This window comes from Lissotriton helveticus, chromosome 6 (assembly GCF_964261635.1).
Source record: "Lissotriton helveticus chromosome 6, aLisHel1.1, whole genome shotgun sequence".
Lineage (NCBI taxonomy): Eukaryota > Metazoa > Chordata > Amphibia > Caudata > Salamandridae > Lissotriton > Lissotriton helveticus.
In genome coordinates this window covers 1,698,974,156-1,698,987,226 of record NC_136067.1, presented here as the reverse complement: position 1 = coordinate 1,698,987,226, position 13,071 = coordinate 1,698,974,156, and the positions used below count along the sequence as shown (strand labels likewise).

Below are 13,071 nucleotides of genomic sequence, written 5' to 3'. Positions count from 1 at the left end.
TCGCTGATGGTTGAGCTGGCTTGGGCTGGCAAGCCGGCCAGAGTGAAATGGAAAACCCTCACACTACCGTAGTATATGGGCGGCCTGGGTGCCCCTGATTTTGAATTATATTATCGGGTGGCGCAGGGGGAGCATTTCCATAGTTGGATACATAATGATGGCATGGCACCCTTTATTAAGATGGAGGCTCTGTTTGCGGCGCCGTTGCTGCTACCAGCTGTAGTTTTTGAACAAGCTGACCGCCGTACAGGACTGCTGGATTCCCTCAACTCGCCTAGACATGCCTGGAATGCTCTGTTGCAGCACCACGGGGGCGTTGCTATATTCCCGTTGATGCCTGTTTCGTGGGCAGCGTGGCTTACCCGTGCAGAGATACGGGCGTACTTGCTGAATTAGAGGCTATGGGCATTCGAACGATGGGAGATATGTTCCTGGATGGAACCCTAAAAACCCTGGCGGAAGTATCCACACAAGAGGAGAGGCCTACACTACTGCAGAGCTTTCAGTATCACAGAGTTAGGGATGCATGGCGAGAACAGCTGGGCGATGAGCTGCAGGAACCCCCTGATGTCTTAGAACTCACACATGTAATCAAGGCGGAGACCCCGCGGAAGCTGATGTCTGTCCTGTATAGGATGGCTATGCGGAGAGAGGCAGGCCACGCGCCGACTGGCAGCGGGATCTGGGCATCACTATTGAGGACGATATGTGGAGTTATTGCTGCAGTAGCACAAGGTCGGTCTCTCTGAATGGCAGGCACAGGCTGCTGCACTTTAAATATCTAAACAGAGTGTATCACACACCTCAGAGATTACACCGCTTCGGACTGCGCGACAGCGCGTCGTGTGAGAGGTGCGCGATGCCGGATGCTGGATTCCTACACTTGGCGTGGGAGTGCCCGGGGGTATAGACGTTTTGGGGAAAGGTATTCGGCGAATTGAGTAACACGCTAGAAACAGACATCGAGCCATCCCCGGTGCTTGCATTGCTTGGTTTTGAGGTCATTACCCAAGGCGAGGCGCAGGATAGTGGAATTGGGCCTGCTTATGGCTAAGAGGCGCTTAGCAATGTGTTGGATGAGAGGGCCCCTCCCAACGATAGCTCACTGGACGAGGGATTTGACATACGGCTGTACTCAATCTGAGCACCACAACAAGCTTCTACCGCTCAAGAGCCACCCTAAAAACTTCTGGGGGTTCTATTTGGAGTATAGAGGAAGGCAGGAGTCAGTGAGTACTGGCCGTGCGGCCGGGGATGGACAGGCTTCGCCTCCCCCTTCTTCCCCTGGTTCCTTGCCCCCCCCCCCCTTGAGGCGGATGGTTTGCGTGAACACTTTGCCTGCAGGTATGATGCTTATAGGTCGAATGGGTGGTCTTGGCCCTGAGCCCACGCAGACGCGCACTTTTACTCGGCCGTTGGGTCGCTATACCGCATACTAGTGGGGTAGGCGGTAAGGCATGTCAGAGGAATTTGGTTGGTGGCCCACACTGTTAGGGGGTTGTTTATACCAAAAGTGATGTTACGACCACAGTTTGTTGTTACTGCAGTCTTTCCTCTATATTATCAATGTCGAGGCACTATCCTGTTCAATACTTCAGCGCCGCCTGACCTCCGGGAAGTGGGCTTAATGGCTGTGTGCTTCGATAAGTTACTTCGAGCTTTGGTCCGGTTTCACAGCAGGATGGACTGTATTATATGTGCTAGAGTGCATCACAATGAAAATAAATAATAAAAATGTTTTAAAAAAAGGGTTAGTCCAAAACACAAAACCACAGCACTTTATAATCACAGTGGGAATGGTACAGTTGAAAGGTTCAACTGTGTGTAAAAAGGAGCAATCCAAGGGGCAGTGTCTAATGAAGCTCATAGGAAATTGGCTGTAAAGAAAGCTGTGTGGGCATACCGAATAACAAAACGACGTAACAGGCTTGTCACCTTTCATCATGATGAGAGGTAGATCTCCAAGATGCAAGTTTAATCCTGTTTGGTTAAAAGATTCATCTGTTCTAGAGTGGTCACCTGAGTTAGTTAAGAAAAAAAACTTACAGAAAACAAAAACAGAAGCAAAAAATATTATGATCGTCATAATAATGTAAAAGATGTTTGTATTAATGTTGGTGATTGGGTAAGGATCAGAACACCAACAAAGGTTATTAAAGGGATTAGTAGGTTTTTGGAGCCAGAAAAAGTAATTGAAGTTTTGAAAAATACTGTTCGTTTAGAGAATGGTAAGGTATGGAACTTAAAAAGGAATTGTTTTATGCAATAAGAGTCAAATAGAAAAGAGTAGCAAAGCGGATTCGATTACTGATTCACTGTGGTCTACTGACATTTGTGATTTAAATCACAGAAATGAGACCTTACTAGGAACCAGTTGTAATGTTTACAAAAAATGTACTCATGCAATGGATGGGAAATGTGTAAGGAAGAAAAACTGACCATCTTGGTTAAAGGATTTTGTTGTGGGATAATTATTATTATTTGTTTAGCAGATAGGTAGTGGTTCGTAGCTACACTATCTGTAATGGAGTGTTACTGTATTCTCAATTTGTATTATTGTATATACACACAAGTTTGTTCCATTATAATAAAGGGGGATGTGTTGTATCCTTATCTTTCTTTAGTGTTGACTCTTCATAGGAATGTAGAATGTCAACAGTAGGTGTTCTATGTTCTGTACTTGCTCCAGCAGTACTGTTACAGCTGCTGGACAAGACACACCTGTTTCCAGTGTCTAATAAATAATCTAACCTTCACTGGTATTTTGTGGATGTTTACAATACAGCCCGATAACATTTGTTGCACGATTTAAATGTCTAATATTTTGAGAGCGCAGCTCGGGCACCGGCTCTTAGACTCAGAAGCGGCGACCCTAGGCTCATCTTTCTCTGTTAATTTGTTGGCTCGCCTTGGCCGCTTTTAAAGTAATACAAATACTACACGTGCCTTAGGGAACTGCCACCATGCCTCCTGACGTTCTCCCTACATGACACCTGTGGCAGTCACAGGCAAGGCCTGAGCCCAGAGCAGTGCTTGAAATGGAAAAATAAAAGCACAGGTACTCTGTGACGGAGTACCTGACTATCTTCCAAAGCAGTGACACAGGAAAAGTAGTAGTAGTAGTGACCGCATCCTTTATTGCCAACCCGCAGGACCTACAGTTCACTCTTCAAGCGAGCGTAGCATCTGATCACAAGATTCCACTCACAGGTAAATAAAGGTAGAACATAGAACGAGAATGTAGAAGTTCTAACTTCCATACTAAACACGAGTTCAGGCAAGAAAACAAATACAGATTATGTACAAAAGCACATGAACAATAACAACTAACCATATACTACAACCTGCTTGTTTCTGAGAAGTGCCGGTACTCTCTCATTAACGGTAATGCATTTCTCCTGAGAAGTGTCGGCATTCTCCTCAACAAAAAAAAAGTGCCGGTACTCCGTACCGGACAGTACCAGCACATTTAAAGCGCTGGCCCAGAGTCTGCCTGGCAAATTGCAGGGCAGATGTCGTTCACATTCAGATCAGTTCGCCATCCAACGTTCAGTCGCAGGAGTTCCTCGAGTGCGTCTAACTATTTGCTCACTTTGGGTCAACTCTGCTACTTGTTGAAGCACCTGTACCGTCTCTCCTTCACCCGGCTCCCTCCTCTCATCCCGAACCCCGGGCAGCAGCCGCCATAGGTGCTTGGTTCAAACAGGCTGTAATTCACAAGTGCGTAACAAGTTCATCTCAGACGCACACCTCCAACGAAGGTCTAGCCTGCTCGGGCTGAGGTTCGCTTCAGATTCCACAACCAATCCGTACTTCAGACCTCTGTTCAGCGAACGAGGATTGGCGGAGATGCCGCAAATGCCCCAATCGTAGGTCACCTTACACATTAGGAGCGCCTCCCACTCCCAGAATATGTTCTGTCGCGGGATCTGTTCTTATGCGACCCGGAAGTGCTGAAATTACGGACAAATGCCATTCTTTAAAATATCACCGCCGGACAGCGGATTTTAGACTGAATCCACAGATGGCCCATGTAAGTAGTGGTCAGCTGATCACCTAAATCTCGGCCTACGAGATTTCTGGGTCTTAACCGTGCATGCCAATTACCACTTTATTCCGTATGCATGCCGGATACATCAATATGTAATGCTCTGTTCGCTTCTACCGCAGTACTAAAAAAAAACGTTAATAAACATGTCGCATGTCATCAGTTACATTAGCCACCTGATTTCAGGAAAATAGAGGCAAATTTATCATTCCTATTTTTCAACATGGTGGTATGATGTCATACATCTGGAATGTGCTGTCCCGCATATTGTCCTTGCGTAGCAGTAAGAACTGGAATACGGTTCGTTGGCAGTATGTACTGGTGGTTATATTGAATAACTAGATATCAATTTTATGTTATGATTTGATAAAGTTGAACATAATAAAAATGCAAGACGTACAAAAAGTCAATCAATCTTAGCTTTGCTTGTAAACCGGAATGTAGGCAGTTCCGTGCACTATCTTCTTACTACCTTTCACACCCACATTTTTTAACTGAGGAGCAATTAGCGCTTCGCCTGGTTTTGTTTTTTTGTGTCTATGAATAGCTTTCTTACCAAGCGTTGCTTACGGCGCCAGTAGAAAATAGCCTGTTCGTTCAAAGAGCAACTAGTGACTGTAGCACAGGGTTTCAAGTGCGATGAATAACTGTAGTTTGAGGGAAGTGTCTCTGAAAGGGTCGTGGTCTAAGAAGTATAACTAGAAATCCTTTCCAAGAGCCATGACTTTTGTAAAAAAAAAACAACAACAAGCATTGGCATAGCCAATAGGTCTTGCATTTGGGACCTTATAAGTGTTTAGCCATGCAACAGTTGGTGTTCTTGCACCAAGGATATTCTGCTGCATAACTAAATACTTATAGGGTCCAAAAAGCGAGACCTATTGGCTATGCCAGTGCTTGTTTGTTTTTTGTTGCTGTTTTGTTTAAGTTGCCAGATCTACAATAGCTGGACTTGGTTTTTGTTAACAGTTCTTTGCATCAAATTAACTTGTTTTAATTGCTCTGAATGTTGTTTCCATTCTGGTTGTAGGAAGCAGTCATTCAGCTGTGGGGGCTGCCTAGCTGTGCGCATGCTCCGAACTTTGCAAATGAGAAAAAGCCTGGTGCAGGCGCAATTTACAAGTGTGGAGTGCGTGAGCCCCAGGCAGCATGACTCACTCACACAGGAGTTCATGCACTGCACCTGCATACTCAGCATGGTTTAAGGAAACTTGACCCACTCCCTCCTAGGCATCGAACACATATTTACCAAGAAACTCTGAGAAGAGCCGGCCTGCTGCACTGACGGCTGGTGGTGTGTGTGTCTGGTGAAAGCGTGCACTGACGGCTGGTGGTGTGTGTCTGCCTGGTGAAAGCGTGCAGTGACGGCTGGTGGTGTGTGTGCCCGGTGAAAACTTGCACTGACGGCTGGTGGTGTGTGTGCCCGGTAAAAGCGTGCACTGATTGCTGGTGGTGTGTGTGCCTAGTGGAAGCGTGCACTGAAGGCTGGTGGTGTGTGTGCCTGGTGGAAGCGTGCACCGATGGCTGGTGGTCTGTGTGCCCGGTGGAAGCGTGCACTGATGGCTGGTGGTGTGTGTGCCTGGTGAAAGTGCGCACTGACGGCTGGTAGTGTGTGTGCCCGGTGAAAGCATGCACTGATGGCTGGTGGTGTGTGTGCCCGGTAGAAGCATGCACTGACGGCTGGTGGTGTGTGTGCCCGGGGGAAGCATGCACTGAGTGCTGGTGGTGTGTGTGCCCGGTGAAAGCGCGCACTGACGGCTGGTGGTGTGTGTGCCCGGTGGAAGCGAGCACTGACGACTGGTGGTGTGTGTGCCCGGTGAAAGCGTGCACTGACGGCTGGTGGTGTGTGTGCCTGGTGGAAGCGTGCACTGACGGCTGGTGGTGTGTGTGCCTGTTGAAAGCGTGCACTGACGGCTGGTGGTGTGTGTGTCTTTTGAAAGCGTGCACTGACGGCTGGTGGTGTGTGTGCCTGGTGAAAGTGTGCACTGACGGCTGGTGGTGTGTGTGCCTGGCGGAAGCGTGCACTGATGGCTGGTGGTGTGGGTTCCTGGTGGAAGCGTGCACTGACGGCTGGGGGTGTGTATGCCTGGTGGAAGTGTGCACTGACGGCTGGTGGTGTGTGTGCCTGGTGAAATCTTGCACTGACGGCTGGTGGTGTGTGTGCCTGGTGGAAGCGTGCACTGACTGCTGGTGGTGTGTGTCCCTGATGTAAGCGTGCACTGAGGGCTGGTGGTGTGTGCCTGGTGGAAGCGGGCACCGACGGCTGGTAGTGTGTGAGCCTGGTGAAAGCGTGCACTGACGGCTGGTGGTGTGTGCCTCGTGGAAGCGTGCACCGACGGCTGGTAGTGTGTGAGCCTGGTGAAAGTGTGCACTGACGGCTGGTGGTGTGTGTGCCTGGTGGAAGCATGCACTGACGGCTGGTGGTGTGTGTGCCTGGTGGAATCGTGCACTGACGGCTGGTGGTGTTTGCCTGGTGGAAGCGTACACTGAGGGCTGGTGGTGTGTGTGTCCGGTGGAAGCGAGCACTGACGGCTGGTGGTGTGTGTGCCTGGTAGAAGCGTGCACTGACGGCTGGTGGTGTGTGTGCCTGGTGGAAGTGTGCACTGACGGCTGGTGGTGTGTGTGCCTGGTGGAAGCGTGCACTGACGGCTGGTGGTGTGTGTGCCTGGTGGAAGCGTGCACTGACGGCTGGTGGTGTGTGTGCCTGGTGGAAGCGTGCACTGACGGCTGGTGGTGTGTGTGCCTGGTGGAAGCGTGCACTGATGGCTGGTGGTGTGTGTGCCTGGTGGAAGCGTGCACTGAGGCCCGGTGAAAGCGTGCACTGACGGCTGGTTGTATGTGTGCCCGGTTAAAGCGTGCACTGACGGGTGGTGGTGTGTGTGCCTGGTGGAAGCGTGCACTGACGGCTGGTGGTGTGTGTGCCTGGTGAAAGTGTGCACTGACGGCTGGTGGTGTGTGTGCCTGGTGAAAGTGTGCACTGACCGCTGGTGGTGTGTGTGCCTGGTGAAAGTGTGCACTGATGGCTGGTAGTGTGTGCGCCTGGCGGAAGCGTGCACTGATGGCTGGTGGTGTGTGTGCCTGGTGGAATCGTGCACTGACGGCTGGTGGTGTGTGCCTGGTGGAAGCGTGCACTGACGGCTGGGGGTGTGTATGCCTGGTGGAAGTGTGCACTGACAGCTGGTGGTGTGTGTGCCTGGTGGAAGCGTGCACTGACGGCTGGTGGTGTGTGTGCCTGGTGGAAGCGTGCACTGACGGGTGGTGGTGCGTGTGACTGGTGAAAGCGTGCACTGATGGCTGGTGGTGCGTGTGCCCGGTGAAAGCGTGCACCGACAGCTGATGGTGTGTGTGTGCCTGGTGAAAGCGTGCACTGACGGCTGGTGGTGTGTGCCTGGTGGAAGCGTGCACTGATGACTGATGGTGTGTGTGCCTGGTGGACGCAGGAGCATTCACCATAGAAGACACAAATGAAACTGACGAAGAGGAGGGGGAGTAGGGAGGGGGAGTGCGAGCAGAGGAGCATGATTCACAGCTAGAAGACACAAATAAAGCTGACCAGGAGGGAGGTGGGAAAAGGGAGGGGGGTAGTGCAAGCAGAGGAGCCTGATTACAGCAATAAAAACACAGACGGCAGCTGTGCATGTGCACGAGCTCGTGAACGCAAGCTGTAGGCCAGCAAAAGCCTCTGGTGGCACTTTTAAAAGCCACTTACTAAATGTCTCGAAGGGTGAGACCTAAAACAAGCATTGGAAATGCAATAGGGCTCGCATTAGGAAAGTTTGAGCTATTGGTCTTATAAATGAATTTTTTTTATTTGTGTTATTTTTTAAAATAGCTAAATTAATAGCTTTGTCATTTACAATGCTCATAGTTATAACTTTCGTAAATGTGACACCTATAGCATTTGTAATGCAACATGTTTTGTATTTACGCGACTTAGATGTATTGATATTACAAATAACAATGGCTTTTGTTTTAAATAATTAATACTTAAATAATGTATTTAATTTGTAATGGCAATAGCTTAAACTTTTGTAAATAACTTTTGTGAAGATTATGTTCAGTGTTTTTTAATGTGACGAAAATCCAAGAACAGAAGTGAAATATTAACATCTTTTTGTGATTTGTAATAAAGCGTGAAAGCTTAAAAACAGCTTGAAACATTGAAAGAACATATTTGAACCAGTGATGCTGTGGTTGCGCTGAGGGATGCTGTGGTTGCGCTGAGGGATGCTGTGGTTGCGCTGAGGGATGCTGTGGTTGCGCTGAGTGGTGTGTGCATCGGTGGAGCTTAGTGGGTGCATTGGTGGAGCTGTGTGGTGGGTGCATTGGTGGAGCTTAGTTGGAGCATCGGTGGAGCTGTGTGGTGGGTGCATCGGTGGAGCTGTGTGGTGGGTGCATCGGCGGAGCTGTGTGGTGGGTGCATCGGCGGAGCTATGTGGTGGGTGCATCGGCGGAGCTGTGTGGTGGGTGCATCTGTGGAGCTGTGTGGTGGGTGCATCTGTGGAGCTGTGTGGTGGGTGCATCTGTGGAGCTGTGTGGTGGGTGCATCTGTGGAGCTGTGTGGTGGGTGCATCTGTGGAGCTGTGTGGTGGGTGCATCTGTGGAGCTGTGTGGTGGGTGCATCTGTGGAGCTGTGTGGTGGGTGCCTCAGTGGAGCTGAGTGGTGGGTGCATCGGTGGAGCTGTGTGGTGGGTCCCTTGGTGGAGCTGTATGGTGGGTGCATGGGTGGAGCTGTATGGTGGGTGCATCTGTGGAGCTGTGTAGGTGGAGCTGTGTGGTGGGTGCATCGGTGGAGCTGTGTGGTGGGTGCATCGGTGGAGCTGTGTGGTGGGTGCCTCGGTGGAGCTGTGTGGTGGGTGCCTCGGTGGAGCTGTGTGGTGGGTGCCTCGGTGGAGCTGTTTGGTGGGTGCCTCGGTGGAGCTGTGTGGTGGGTGCCTCGGTGGAGCTGTGTGGTGGGTGCCTCGGTGGAGCTGTGTGGAGGGTGCCTCGGTGGAGCTGTGTGGAGGGTGCCTCGGTGGAGCTGTGTGGTGGGTGCATCGGTGGAGCTGTGTGGTGGGTGCATCGGTGGAGCTGTGTGATGGGTGCCTCGGTGGAGCTGTGTGGTGGGTGCATCGGAGGAGCTGTGTAGGTGGAGCTGTGTGGTGGGTGCATTGGTGGAGCTGTGTGGTGGGTGCATTGGTGGAGCTGTGTGGTGGGTGCATCGGTGGAGCTGTGTGGTGGTGACTCGGTGGAGCTCTGTGGTGGGTGCATCGGTGAAGCTGTGTGGTGGGTGCATCAGTGGAGCTTAGTGGGTGCATTGGTGGAGCTGTGTGGTGGGTGCATCGGTGGAGCTGTGTGGTGGGTGTATCGGTGGAGCTGTGTGGTGGGTGCATCGGTGGAGCTGTGTGGTGGGTGCATCGGTGGAGCTGTGTGGTGGGTCCCTTGGTGGAGCTGTATGGTGGGTGCATGGGTGGAGCTGTATGGTGGGTGCATGGGTGGAGCTGTATGGTGGGTGCATGGGTGGAGCTGTATGGTGGGTGCATGGGTGGAGCTGTGTGGTGGGTGCATCTGTGGAGCTGTGTAGGTGGAGCTGTGTGGTGAGTGCATCGGTGGAGCTGTGTGGTGGGTGCATTGGTGGAACTGTGTGGTGGGTGCCTCGGTGGAGCTGTGTGGTGGGTGCATGGGTGGAGCTGTGTGGTGGGTGCATCGGTGGAGCTGTGTCGGTGGAGCTGGGTGGTGGGTGCATCGGTGGAGCTGTGTAGGTGGAGCTGTGTGGTGGGTGCATCAGTGGAGCTGTGTGGTGGGTGCATCAGTGGAGCTTAGTGGGTGCATTGGTGGAGCTGTGTGGTGGGTGCATCGGTGAAGCTGTGTGGTGGGTCCCTTGGTGGAGCTGTATGGTGGGTGCATGGGTGGAGCTGTGTGGTGGGTGCATCTGTGGAGCTGTGTAGGTGGAGCTGTGTGGTGAGTGCATGGGTGGAGCTGTGTGGTGGGTGCATCTGTGGAGCTGTGTAGGTGGAGCTGTGTGGTGAGTGCATCGGTGGAGCTGTGTGGTGGGTGCATTGGTGGAACTGTGTGGTGGGTGCCTCGGTGGAGCTGTGTGGTGGGTGCATGGGTGGAGCTGTGTGGTGGGTGCATCTGTGGAGCTGTGTAGGTGGAGCTGTGTGGTGAGTGCATCTGTGGAGCTGTGTGGTGGGTGCATCAGTGGAGCTGTGTCGGTGGAGCTGTGTGGTGGGTGCATCGGTGGAGCTGGGTGGTGGGTGTATCGGTGGAGCTGTGTAGGTGGAGCTGTGTGGTGGGTGCATCGGTGGAGCTGTGTCGGTGGAGCTGGGTGGTGGGTGCATCGGTGGAGCTGTGTAGGTGGAGCTGTGTGGTGGGTGCATCAGTGGAGCTGTGTGGTGGGTGCATCAGTGGAGCTTAGTGGGTGCATTGGTGGAGCTGTGTGGTGGGTGCATCGGTGAAGCTGTGTGGTGGGTCCCTTGGTGGAGCTGTATGGTGGGTGCATGGGTGGAGCTGTGTGGTGGGTGCATCTGTGGAGCTGTGTAGGTGGAGCTGTGTGGTGAGTGCATCGGTGGAGCTGTGTGGTGGGTGCATCTGTGGAGCTGTGTAGGTGGAGCTGTGTGGTGAGTGCATCGGTGGAGCTGTGTGGTGGGTGCATTGGTGGAACTGTGTGGTGGGTGCCTCGGTGGAGCTGTGTGGTGGGTGCATGGGTGGAGCTGTGTGGTGGGTGCATCTGTGGAGCTGTGTAGGTGGAGCTGTGTGGTGAGTGCATCGGTGGAGCTGTGTGGTGGGTGCATCAGTGGAGCTGTGTCGGTGGAGCTGTGTGGTGGGTGCATCGGTGGAGCTGGGTGGTGGGTGTATCGGTGGAGCTGTGTAGGTGGAGCTGTGTGGTGGGTGCATCGGTGGAGCTGTGTCGGTGGAGCTGGGTGGTGGGTGCATCGGTGGAGCTGTGTAGGTGGAGCTGTGTGGTGGGTGCATCAGTGGAGCTGTGTGGTGGGTGCATCAGTGGAGCTTAGTGGGTGCATTGGTGGAGCTGTGTGGTGGGTGCATCGGTGAAGCTGTGTGGTGGGTCCCTTGGTGGAGCTGTATGGTGGGTGCATGGGTGGAGCTGTGTGGTGGGTGCATCTGTGGAGCTGTGTAGGTGGAGCTGTGTGGTGAGTGCATCGGTGGAGCTGTGTGGTGGGTGCATTGGAGGAACTGTGTGGTGGGTGCATGGGTGGAGCTGTGTGGTGGGTGCATCGGTGGAGCTGTGTGGTGGGTGCATCAGTGGAGCTGTGTAGGTGGAGCTGTGTGGTGAGTGCATCGGTGGAGCTGTGTGGTGGGTGCATCAGTGGAGCTGTGTCGGTGGAGCTGTGTGGTGGGTGCATCGGTGGAGCTGGGTGGTGGGTGCATCGGTGGAGCTGTGTGGTGGGTGCATCGGTGGAGCTGTGTGGTGGGTGCATCGGTGGAGCTGTGTAGGTGGAGCTGTGTGGTGGGTGCATCGGTAGAGTTGTGTGGTGGGTGCATTGGTGGAGCTTTGTGGTGGGTGCATCGGTGGAGCTGTGTGGTGCTTGTCTCGGTGGAGCTCTGTGGTGGGTGCATCGGTGAAGCTGTGTGGTGGGTGCATCGGTGGAGCTGTGTGGTGGGTGCATCGGTGGAGCTTAGTTGGAGCATCGGTGGAGCTGTGTGGTGGGTGCATCGGTGGAGCTTTGTGGTGGGTGCATCGGTGGAGCTGTGTGGTGGGTGCATCGGTGGAGCTGTGTGGTGGGTGCATCTGTGGAGCTGTGTAGGTGGAGCTGTGTGGTGAGTGCATCGGTGGAGCTGTGTGGTGGGTGCATTGGTGGAACTGTGTGGTGGGTGCCTCGGTGGAGCTGTGTGGTGGGTGCATGGGTGGAGCTGTGTGGTGGGTGCATCGGTGGAGCTGTGTCGGTGGAGCTGGGTGGTGGGTGCATCGGTGGAGCTGTGTAGGTGGAGCTGTGTGGTGGGTGCATCAGTGGAGCTGTGTGGTGGGTGCATCAGTGGAGCTTAGTGGGTGCATTGGTGGAGCTGTGTGGTGGGTTTTGTATTTACGCGACTTAGATGTATTGATATTACAAATAACAATGGCTTTTGTTTTAAATAATTAATACTTAAATAATGTATTTAATTTGTAATGGCAATAGCTTAAACTTTTGTAAATAACTTTTGTGAAGATTATGTTCAGTGTTTTTTAATGTGACGAAAATCCAAGAACAGAAGTGAAATATTAACATCTTTTTGTGATTTGTAATAAAGCGTGAAAGCTTAAAAACAGCTTGAAACATTGAAAGAACATATTTGAACCAGTGATGCTGTGGTTGCGCTGAGGGATGCTGTGGTTGCGCTGAGGGATGCTGTGGTTGCGCTGAGGGATGCTGTGGTTGCGCTGAGTGGTGTGTGCATCGGTGGAGCTTAGTGGGTGCATTGGTGGAGCTGTGTGGTGGGTGCATTGGTGGAGCTTAGTTGGAGCATCGGTGGAGCTGTGTGGTGGGTGCATCGGTGGAGCTGTGTGGTGGGTGCATCGGCGGAGCTGTGTGGTGGGTGCATCGGCGGAGCTATGTGGTGGGTGCATCGGCGGAGCTGTGTGGTGGGTGCATCTGTGGAGCTGTGTGGTGGGTGCATCTGTGGAGCTGTGTGGTGGGTGCATCTGTGGAGCTGTGTGGTGGGTGCATCTGTGGAGCTGTGTGGTGGGTGCATCTGTGGAGCTGTGTGGTGGGTGCATCTGTGGAGCTGTGTGGTGGGTGCATCTGTGGAGCTGTGTGGTGGGTGCATCTGTGGAGCTGTGTGGTGGGTGCCTCAGTGGAGCTGAGTGGTGGGTGCATCGGTGGAGCTGTGTGGTGGGTCCCTTGGTGGAGCTGTATGGTGGGTGCATGGGTGGAGCTGTATGGTGGGTGCATCTGTGGAGCTGTGTAGGTGGAGCTGTGTGGTGGGTGCATCGGTGGAGCTGTGTGGTGGGTGCATCGGTGGAGCTGTGTGGTGGGTGCCTCGGTGGAGCTGTGTGGTGGGTGCCTCGGTGGAGCTGTGTGGTGGGTGCCTCGGTGGAGCTGTTT

At 52.8% G+C, this 13,071-nt stretch overlaps 1 protein-coding gene across 1 annotated transcript in view; it reads left to right on the top strand.

The window, feature by feature from the left end:
- The first annotated feature begins 3,900 nt into the window (after positions 1–3,900).
- Positions 3,901–13,071, top strand: part of TASP1 (taspase 1) — a 723,830-nt gene continuing 714,659 nt past the window's right edge. Inside the window, exon 1 of the mRNA XM_078649553.1 lies at positions 3,901–4,033. The gene's annotated coding sequence lies outside the window, so the exon portion shown is untranslated. The remainder of the gene's footprint in view (positions 4,034–13,071) is intronic.